The sequence below is a fragment of the Macadamia integrifolia genome, unplaced genomic scaffold (assembly GCF_013358625.1).
Source record: "Macadamia integrifolia cultivar HAES 741 unplaced genomic scaffold, SCU_Mint_v3 scaffold1461, whole genome shotgun sequence".
Lineage (NCBI taxonomy): Eukaryota > Viridiplantae > Streptophyta > Magnoliopsida > Proteales > Proteaceae > Macadamia > Macadamia integrifolia.
Genome location: NW_024868212.1, coordinates 121535 through 132677, shown reverse-complemented (window position 1 = coordinate 132677; position 11143 = coordinate 121535). Strand labels below are relative to the sequence as shown.

Sequence of the window (11143 nt, the reverse complement as noted above, 5' to 3'; positions counted from 1 at the left end):
CCAATCTTTACAGCAAGGGTAATGATGCCAAGGATCTTCCTCTTGGTATTATCGTATGCCCTTATGGTTTGGGTGGTTGGCCTCATTTCTTCAAAGTTGACACTGATAATCTTTGCTGATCTCAATGGTAGCACATTCAAAGCAGACCCATTGTCAATAAGAACCTGGGGAACTACTTTGTCAAGGCATTCAACTGTAATGTGGAGAGCCCGATTGTGTTTGGTTTCCTTAGGAAGCTCAGAATCTGAGAACATCAGAGACTGCATTGCATATGTTGCTCCTACTATATGCATGAGGTGCATCATATTTATCTCGATCGACACTTGCACATTAGCGAGAGACTTCAAGACTGCTTTATGGTGCGAAGGGGACGCCATCAACAATCCCCAAATGGAGAAATTTGCCTGGGATTTCTTGTGTTAAGCCAAGGCTGGGTTCTCTGGCTCTTTCTTTACACTGCTAGTTCTGGCCTCATTAGCCCTTGACTACTCTACTGCTAGAGCCTTGCCCTTGTAGTCCTCCCCACTTCTAGTTTCTGTCATATTGATTGGTTTTTTCACAATAATCTCGATGGGATAACTATCTTTATCATCACTTTTGGTTAGGGTGATTATCCCCACCATAGAATCATCTTCTTCTGATTCTCCTTCCCTGCTTGGGGTGGGAAGTCGAGGACCTCCACAAATATCCACTGCCCTAGCTCATAGCTTCTTGACTGCATTAGAAAGCTGTTGGAATGCAACGTCTACCGCCTTTGTGATTGTGTCATCTGGTCCTATTTCCTCCAGATCATCCAATTGCTCCTGATAGTAAAGATCACTGACAGTTACTTCCCCTAACATTTTGTCAATTTCTTCTACCCTTTCCTGCATCCTCAATGTGTTGGAATACACTTCACACAGTTTTTCTTCCAACTCAGATGTGGAGTACTGTTCATCCATATAAACTTGCGTCGGCTCTCTAGATTCCCCCTCATTTTCTTAATCTAATGTAGAATCTTCTCCCTCCATACACAGGGAAGGGTAAATGCTACCTGTTGAATCAGCTATTAGGTCATCATTGCTAATGGCGTAGACTGAGAAACATATCGGATGTTTTGGTGAGTAATATTCTGACTCATCATCATTATCATTGTACTAAGGTCCTTGGTAGTCATCCCAGTCTGGATACCCATCATCCTTTGAGTCATCTCCATCCTTCTAATCTTCATATTCATCCTCATCGTCATTTTCATCATCCTCTTCTTTGCTGATTTCACTCTCGATTCTTCATCAGATTCCTCAGGACCATCAAATTCTCCTTCATCCAAAAGCTCATAGTATTCAGAGTGTACGAAGTGAAAGATTTTCATAAGGTTGGTCCTATCATTACTGGCTTGAAGTTGGACCAGTCCTGACTCATAATCATCTGTGTCACTCCCTATGTGGATTAAGGAAGTGTATTCTTTGATCTGCTCCCCTATGGCCAATGTGGTTACTACTCTGAGAAGATCAACTGTAATCTCTTCAATTACCTCTGGATTGTCTTCTGAAGTTACAGTAGGCTGAATTAGAGAATTGGGATCACCCTATTGGTCATCCCCCAATGCATTTACTGACCTTGTTGATGAAGTCATCTTTGGCAAATCTGGTAGTGCAAGCATATCCTTCCAATCATACCCGTCCATCCATCCTTATTTTGGGTTATACACCGAACCATGAGAATGGGATTGGTATGAGGGTGATGAGGGATATGAAGTGGGATGGTATGAAGATGATGTAATATGAGAAGTAGGATATGAAGATTGGGGGTGATAGGATGAAGAGGTTCCTCCACTTTGATTGTGGGGGAAGGGTTGATGATATGGTGGAGGCTGATAATGTGGCAGAGGTTGGTAATGTGGTGCGGTGGATTCTTCTGATAAGGAGGGATGGACGGGGGGCACCAGATCTTCTGACTCTTCCTCTGATGATTCTCTTCTTCTGGGGGCTCTTATGACTCTAGCCTTTTGACTCATGACTCTTTTATAAGCACGGGCATTTATATGATTCTTCCGAGAACTAGGTACAATGAGTTGAGTGGGGTCACTCTCCATAGTTTCTTCATCCAGATTGTTCACATGATTAGGAAGTGGGTTCATATTGACATTGGGAGGCTGTTTGATCTTGACCTCAATGGTTCCATTGTTTACCAAGTCCTGAATTGCATGCTGTGAACCCAAACATTTTTCAGTATTGTGCCCCAAGCAGGAGGAGGGTTGCTGATCGCTCTTAGAGCCACTATCCCTAGCAATCCTTTCTTCTTTAACTTCTTATATGCGGCCGTTACTTGCATTCCCAGATAAAAAAACTACCTTCTTGGGCAAGAAGCCTTCTGGGGGGGTGCATCTGCTTGTATTATAATGGGTTGCGAAGAAGTAGCTGGTGAGACTGACTACTGAACTGCACTCACCATATTAGTCTTTAGACCCTTTCCCCATCTGACTTGGGTGTTCTTGCTTGCATCTTGGAAGGATCCTTGATCTTGGGCCTCTCAGAATTCTATTCTCCACCGGTGTGCCGGTGGCTATTAAGGCATCAAAAGTTTACAAATGCTGATAGTAAGGAACATCATAATAGGGCTTTGACAAGTTCTCTATTAACATCTCTACCTGCTCTGCTTCTGAAGGCCTATCTGCCATCTTGGTGGCCTTGTCTCTAAATCTCATCGAGAAGGCAGTGAATCCTTCCTTAGGCTATTGTCTCAATGTCTCAAGCTCCCGACGTTTTACATCCACCTTAGTATTGTATGACTACTGTTTGGTGAAGGCCTTCACTACCGTCACCAAATTATTAGTTTGTGATGACTCCAATTGTGGGAGCCATCTGAGTGCTGGTTATGATAGGGTTAACATGAAGGCTTGCCCCATCTAGTTATCTGCAAGTTGCCATGACTTGGCGATGCTGAGGAAGACCTTGAGATAAGACTTGGGGTCTCCTGACCCATCAAATCTATCAGTTTGCCACTTGAATTTTCCTAGAATTCTCGCTCCAGAGAAGAAACTCATTTCCTTAGAATCCACTGCTTGGCGTTTTGGGCCTTTTTTCCTGCTCAAATCATGTTCTCCAACTTCTCTAACTCCTCTTTAAGCCTCCTTTCTTTCTCCGTCTCCGGAGGCTGAAAGAGGACTTGTGCTAAAAATTCCTCTTCTTCATATTCGATCACTACCCTAGGAGGAGGGACCCTAGAATAGGCCCCTCGCTGACCATTCAGCCGAGTAGGTGAAGATCCTCTCTAATCGGTTAGCCGGATATGCCCTGGTTCCTCTGAGTCGACTGGGGAAGGATTCCCATGATGACCTGTAGCTCCATTTTGATCTACATCTCCTGTTGCCGATGCCGGCTCATTCTTGGGATCAGCCCTGGGAGGGTTCTAAAGTGTACGCAGTATCTAAGCTATCCCTCTTTTGACTTTAGCCATCTCTGTCTGCAAGGACTCCACAGGATGGACCCAGGCTTGTTCAGGTGTTTCCATGTTGGGTGGATCCATGCTTATCGGGCTGTAATCACTTGGTAGTAGACAATCTCAAAGAGATGACGGAGGTGATTCTGGATTTAGGCAGGTCAACCGATTACCCTGACGAGACCAAAGGGACCGCAAAAAATACTTGAGATGTGGAATTGTGCCTAAACCAAAAGTGGTTTATTTTAGGATTCTTGAATTCCCAACCCCTTGTTCACACATTCACTAGATTATCAACCAATGATCCATCCAAAGTTAGTCCGCTTAATGATAGGGGTGGATAGGGTTCGATGCCCCTGGTCCACCCAATGTCACAAATGGGAGATTCATACAAATGGCTTGTCGATAATATTCGCATAAGACATTCCATGTGATAAAGTCATGCTTTCTTTGCTCTTTTCCCACTAAGTGTCCTTCCTCCTGATTTTCTCGGGACTTCTCGGGACTTGACGTGACTTGCGAGATTACCCCTGGGTCATGTATCTAAAATTTTTCCTTAAGGAGGAAGGACACCTTTTATCTAAAACCCACTTTAGGAAAGCAATTCTTTTCAACTGGAATATAGTGTAGGAACATTCCTTTTCAAGACCGCAAACAAGTTCTACAATCAGCTTGTGGTGCTCCTAGCTTCTTCTTCTATTTTCTATATGATGCGAGCATACGATACGATGGATGAAATAAGACTGACAAGGCTTCCTTGACAGGATCTATATACGCAAGGTACATGATCCTTTTGATATACCCATAGGTACGAGAACAAGGGGGTGACTTCCTTGCCTATTCCTCGTGACTACACACAAGGTTAAGAAATTGGCCACAGGGTGGTGGAACCGTGAGTGATTGTGTGTAAAAGTGTAATGTAGGGTAACCATCATTCAATCTTAAAATTTGGTACAGTGCTTGGACCTCTCCGAGGGTCCTGGCACAAATATGAACATCTGCACCGTTTGATGATGCATTCAATCTCAGAATGCTATAAAGAGCACGAACCTCCCCGAGGGTGCTAGCACAAATACAACATCCTCGCTGTTTGACGACACCTTTTATTCTTGTATAGGAAGCGGGTATCATTTGCTCTCAGAGTACTCTCCATGATATGTGCTAACCTCCCCAAGGGTGCAGGCATGACAGGGAGTCCCTTGCCAAATGATTTCACCTCGAGCACAATGCATGATGCGGTTAGTGAATACAATTACAAACATGGGGTTAGTCAAACATGCCTTCAAACAAATGTGGTAGGGGAATGTTTCCATCAGCATCTCTGTCGGTTGAAAGTCGGAAGTCGTGTCCAAGATCAATATTTCATCATAGCCAGAGGTGGATAACAAAATTTGGTGTCTACAGATCTTCTCACTCCATTCTGGCTGCATTCTTCAAAGCTTCTATTTTACTGACTTTTCCCTATGATAAGTTGGCAATCGATGCTACATGATGTTGGGGTCGATACCAGGCATATCCTTGAAAGACCAAGTAAAGACCTCGACAAATTCCTTCAGAAGACTAATCATCTGTTCTGCTTCTTCATCATCAAGGTTAGTGCTAATTTTTACCTATTGAAGGCATTGGTCGGTTCCTAGATTAATAACCCAAGTATCCTCACGGATGGGTTGGGCTTTCTTTGGTTTGCATTGTTTTATTAATTCTTGATATTTATTAAGATCATCATCGGAAAAAAGAGGCAAGCCATACTCGGAATCAAAAATTTCATTCATGAAAGAAGGAGTAATAGACTTGACATACAAGAACTTTGGACTCTCCTCAGGAGGGGAGATTGACATGAATAGTAAACAAAAAATTTGACTATAGACTTGATAACTAGCTTGATGCTTTCACTAGGGGTATTCAGGCTAGTTGACTCAAAGGCGAGAGTAAACTTGAAGTTTTCTCTAATGCTTCTCTAGTGTAGGAGTGGTTCAGTGGCTTAATGGATGAGGAGGTGTGGCAAAGGACCTTCTTCTCCTTTTGAGAAAGTTGTTTCTACTTCTTTAGTGGCACTACAGTTCTCTTGGATGGGTGCCTGCTTCTTGATGAATACTAGTTGGTCAATCTCGTGCTTAAGGAAGCCAAACTTTCTGAGGGGTGAAGATTGGTGGAGATTGCTCAATCCTCTCTATGTAGTTTATCTTTTCGAGCCCATTGAGGGAAGCCATCCCATTGCCTCGGTCACATCTTTGACCACCTTCACAAGCCTTCCCGTTGCAACTGGTTCGGGCATAGTACATACAAACCCTCATCCTCTGTGCTCTCCTCTATTTTGCATACATGCTTCTTCCTCCAAAAGGATGGGGCTTGGGCTTATGAAACTCTCGGGCCATTGGCTCTTAAAAGAGGGAGCAAATGAAGCCTTTCACATCAAGAGAAAGTGGTAGACTTCAGGTGAGTCTTATCTTCTTTTCCCACTCCCTTTTCAGGAGGACTTGAGGACTTGGCAATTCTTTAGATTAGATCAGTGTTGTGGGGTTACCAGAGGTGAACCCATCTTCAATCATTGCAACTTCTGCTATCCCAATAATGCAGCTGTCTTGGTTACTTTCCTTAACCTGTATTTGTTGTTGTTCCACTTTATGAGTCACGCAATCAAATTCATCTTGGAAGAACACTTCAAGTCTTGGTTGCATCTTGGCTGCGGTTTCATCAAACCACGGCTCCATATTTCTGCAAAAAGGGAAGTCGTCTCCTTCTTTCATGAAGTACCCATTGAGAGTAGGGTAGTAAGTGATAGAGATCTTCTTAGTCATCCTCTGAACTTTCTGCCCCTTGCTGGTCAGAGGAGTGTAGCCGAGACCTTTTTATCCTTTGTTCACCACCAAACTAGGCTGCTTTGGAACTCGTTGATGATATTTCTCCAGTCCCATGCTGGGAAAATACTACATGTTCTTTATCATCTGATTTACCCATGGACTCCAAATGGCTTCATAGTTAGTTGGGATTTCTTCTTTTAGAGCCTCTTTGACAATAGCTGCACATGTGGTGTCTAATTCAAAACCACTCAGTTGCACCTCCTGGTTTTGTTCTCCCCTTTCGATGTTGGCCAAAGTGTTAACCACTTCAGGATCTCCTGCCACTATGACCACCTTTCCCTCATGAATGAACTTTTTTTGGTGAAGACTAGAGGATACTGCCCTTGCAGGATGCAGCCAAGGCCTTCCCAAGAGCATGTTAAAAGCTGTCGGTATATCAATGACTTGGAAATCAACATCAAACTTCACCGGGCCAATCTTTACAGCAAGGGTGATGATGCCAAGAATCTTCCACTTGGTATTGTCATATGCCCTTATGGTTTGGGTGTTGGGTTTCCTTGAGAAGCTTGGAATTTGAGAACATCAGAGACTACACTGTATTTGTTGCTCCTACTATATGTGCGAGGTGTGTCGGATTTATCTCGATCGACACTTGCACATTAGCAAGAGACTTCAAGACTACTTCACAGTGCGAAGGGGACACCATCAACAATCCCCAAGTGGAGATATTTGCCTGAGACTTCTTGAGTTGAGCCAAGACTGGGTTCTCTGGCTCTTTCTTCATGCTGCTAGTTCTGGCCTCATTAGCCCTTGGCTGTTCACTGCTAGAGCCTTGCCCTTGTAGTCTTTCCCACTTCTAGTTTCCATCATGTTGATTGGTTTTTTCACAATAATCTCTATGGGATAACTATCTTCATCATCACTATTGGTTAGGGTGATTATTCCTACCATGGTGTCATCCTCTACTTCTGATTCCCCCTCCCTGCTTGGGGTGGGAAGTCGAGGCCCTCCACAAATATCCATAGCTCAGGCTCGCAGTTTTGTGACTGCATTAGAAAGCTGTTGGAATCTAGCGTCTACTGCCTTTGTGATTGTGTCATCTGGTCCTATTTCCTCCAGATCATCCAATTGCTCCCGGTAGTAAAGATCACTGATGGTTACTTCCCCCAACAAATTGTCAATTTCTTATATCCTTTCCTGCACCTTGAATGCAGTGGAGTATACTTCACATAGCTTTTGCTCTGGCTCGACTAGGCAATCTGGTTCATCTAAATAAACTTGTAACGGCTCTCTAGATCCTTCATCACTATCTAAGTTTGAAGTGGAATCATCTCCTTCCATGCAAAGGGAAGGGTAAATACCACCTGTTGGATCAACTATCAAATCATCACCACCAACAGCATAAACTAGGAAACATGTCGGATGTTTTGGCAAATAGTATTCTGACTCATCATCATCATCATCAATGTATCCAGGCCATAGGTAGTCATCCCAGTCTAGATACTCATCATCTTCCTGAGACTCGGAGTCATCTCCATCATTCTCTTCCTTCTCTTGATCGTTGTCATTATCATCCTCTTCTTTGTTGATTTCACTCGCACTTGATTCCTCATCAGATTCCTCAGGACCATCAAATTCTCTGGCATCCAAACACTCATAGTATTCAAAGCGTATGGACCAAAATATTTCCATAGGGTTGGTTGATGAGAACATTTATGTGTGAAATCTAGGGTAGTAAAATATGCATTTTACATATTTAGAATGGAGCTACCTTGGGTTTTACTCTCTTTTTGTAGGTTTTATATTTTCAAGGCCTTAAGGACTATCGGGCACTATATCTCCAATTTTACACGTAAAGAGATCCTATTTCTTTTATGGTTACGAAGAGGATGAAATTTTGAGCAAGATGGATGTGTTCAATTACAAGTACACATTTGTTTGGTCACCCGTACAAGTGATTATTCTTTTCGGGCCAGAAAAAGAATAATGGATCAGAACTGAACCGAGATGTAGAACCAGCCCATCTGTAGTTGTCCCAAGGGTATAAGGAATATTCCAATTTCCAACAAGGATCAATGGACCACATCCTTAAGTGATTAAAGATTTGTTTTTGGTAACAACAACTACCGAGCGTAGTTGGTGAGTTGTGGTGTGCAAAATCCCTTGCTTATTAGGAGATCTCAAGTTCGAACCTCTTAGCTACCATTTTGTTGAGGTTTTTTTTCAGAAGATTTTCACACTCCCACTCATCACTCAAAGGAGGTCTGCCAAAGGGTTTCTTACGCAAGAGGAGAGAGAAATAAGGAAATAAAGAGAAAAATAGAAAAAAGGAAGAACAGTAGGAAAGGAAAAAAATAATTAAAAAAATCATCCAAGATGCTACCCACGTTTGAAAAAGAGAGATAAAAAAAAATAAATAAAAAAAGAGGAAGAAAAATCGTTGGAGATTCCCTACTTCCTACAATTCTTTATCTTCTCTCTCTTCCACCTCATCAATAAGATAAAAAAAAATCTTTTTTTTTAGAAGTTAAAATCGTTAGCTTCCCTCCCTCATTCTCTATATAATAGAATTAATACAAGGGGAGGAGACACTTCATTCTTCTTTTAGGGTTTTTTTTAGTTGCTCTATCTCTTTCTCTCGCTCCAGTTCTAGGTTTATGCTTTAAACACTTTTGTAAGTTCTTTTTATTCAATTAATGCAAGCACTTTTTTTTTTTATTCAGTCTTTTATTTTTATTGTTTATGAAATTGAAGTTGTAATTTTCAAGTTCTAGTTCTAGGCTTAGTTCTAGGTGACAAGAACAAGCTATGAAGCATGTCTTTCAAGTTCAATTTTTTATCTTCAGATTTGTTTTCTCTAGTACTAGATATTTCAGATTTGGTTTATTCCAGATCTGGTTTTTAGAACTGGTAGTATCTCAAATCAATCAAGTTTTCAGTTCAAGGGTTGAAGTTCAATTAAGTAGGCTCCTTCAGTAGTCTTCTCTCCCCCCTCTCATTCCCTCTTCTGACTATCCTTTCTTTCTTGATTTAGGATTTTAATTTCAGTCGTTACATTATTGCTATTCCTTTTCCCCAAGGTTAATGGCTAGTGTATATGTTGGCTTTACCCCTCCTAGCCATAGAACCATCAATTTATTGCTTTTATTTTAATTGTCTCCCTTTCCCCAAAGCCAAGTAGAGTAACCCTTGTAAGAGTGACTCTCTGGTCAAGTGGGGAAGCTCATATTATGATGCATCCCTCGGGCTAAGTAGAGAAACGTACTTGTGAGTCTCTCTAGCTTTATCCCATTTCTTTTACTTTATTTTTATTTTAGTATTTTTTTTCCTTTAATATTTTATTTAATTACGTGGGTTGTTTATTTTCAGTTATTTATTTATTTAATTTTAATTGTGTGGCTTGCATCTTTAAATTCTTAGATGACGAATGGTTAGGATGTTATTTTAGATACATATGTTTAGGACAGTAATTAGAATTAGATCACAATCATTAATCGGTTCACTTTCGCATTATTAAAAGAAGCAAAAAAAAAAAAAGTGGCTGCTCTCCCTGTGTTCGACCTGTAGCTACACTGATCCGTATGCTTATGGTTAGATTTTAAAAATCTCAAACCAGTTTTTGGCGCCGTTGCCGGGGAGACAGTTCCATGCTATTTTTTAGCTTTCTTTTGGTAAATCAAAGTGCTTTGTTTGCTTTGTTTTGTTTTTCCTTTTCTTTTATTAAATTCCTGAGAAGATCAACTTGCAATAATAGTTGTATCAGTGAAGGCCGCCATGCCTCACAGTATGATAAAGACAGGTTTCTCCCTGTAGCAGTACCTCAGGAATTGACCTGAGCAACCCCGAATACCTATAGGTAAGCTCTCAAAAAGCCAAAAATCAAAAATCAAAAATCAAAAATCATAAAAAAAAATGGTTTTGCTATCTATTCTTTTGAGCTTGTCTTACTCTAGTTGTGGATAGTTTTCTGTTGCATGAGTATTAGGTGGGTACGTAATACTAAGTTCAGTTAGAAAGAAGAGATCCAATAAGTAGTGACCCTATACGTTTGCTCTCTTTAAAACACTTCAATATGGGAGACCAACAGCAAAACCCTCCACCTAAATCTCTGAAAGATAGGATCTACCCCATTAGAACAACCTAACCTTTCTGCATTGTTCTACCACAAGCCTAGGGTAATAATTTTGAACTCAAATCTCAATACATCACTATGTTGCCCCACTTCCATGGGTTGACCTTTGAGGATGCATACCTATTTCTAAGGGAATTTAAAGAGGTATGTGTTCTAATTAAGGTCCAACAACTTTTTGATGATGCTGTTAAGCTTAAGTTTATCACTTTTGCATTGAAAGACCAAGCTAAGAAGTAGTTGTATGGGTTACCCACACATTCCATAACCTCATGGGAACAGTTCACAGTTGTCTTCCTTAAGAAGTTTTTCCCAACTCATAAGACCAATAAGCTTAGAAGTGATATCCTTCAGTTTAGGCAAAAGCCTAATGAGTCATTTTCCAAACTTATGGAGAGATTCAAGGATCTACTCCAAGAATGCCCTCACCATGGCCTAGACTTATGGCATTTATGTCAAATAATTTATGAGGGTATTGATTACCCAACTAAACAAATGATAGAATCTATGTGCCTTAAGGGATTCACATCCTTTACAGATGAAGGAAAGGCATGGGAATTCTTACTTGACTTAGCTGATAAAACCCGTGAGTGAGAATCAACCCAAGAGAGTGAAAGAACCATAGGAGGGAAAGGATATTTTGTCGATGGGATAATTGCTAAGGAAGCCCATTTGGATAGCCTAATCAAGAGGATTGAGGCTAATGTTCCTAGAGAGCCATCATCAATCAATTTGGTTAAGATTTGTGCTTGGTGCCAGTCCCCTGGACATGTCATAGAAGAATGCCCCAACA

General features: G+C 41.2%; 1 non-coding gene across 1 annotated transcript; it reads right to left on the bottom strand.

The window, feature by feature from the left end:
* Nucleotides 1-10680: 10680 nt before the first annotated feature.
* LOC122063813 lies at nt 10681-10787 on the bottom strand. The gene has a single exon (XR_006135479.1). It is a non-coding gene; the product is annotated as a small nucleolar RNA R71 (small nucleolar RNA).
* Nucleotides 10788-11143: the final 356 nt, after the last annotated feature.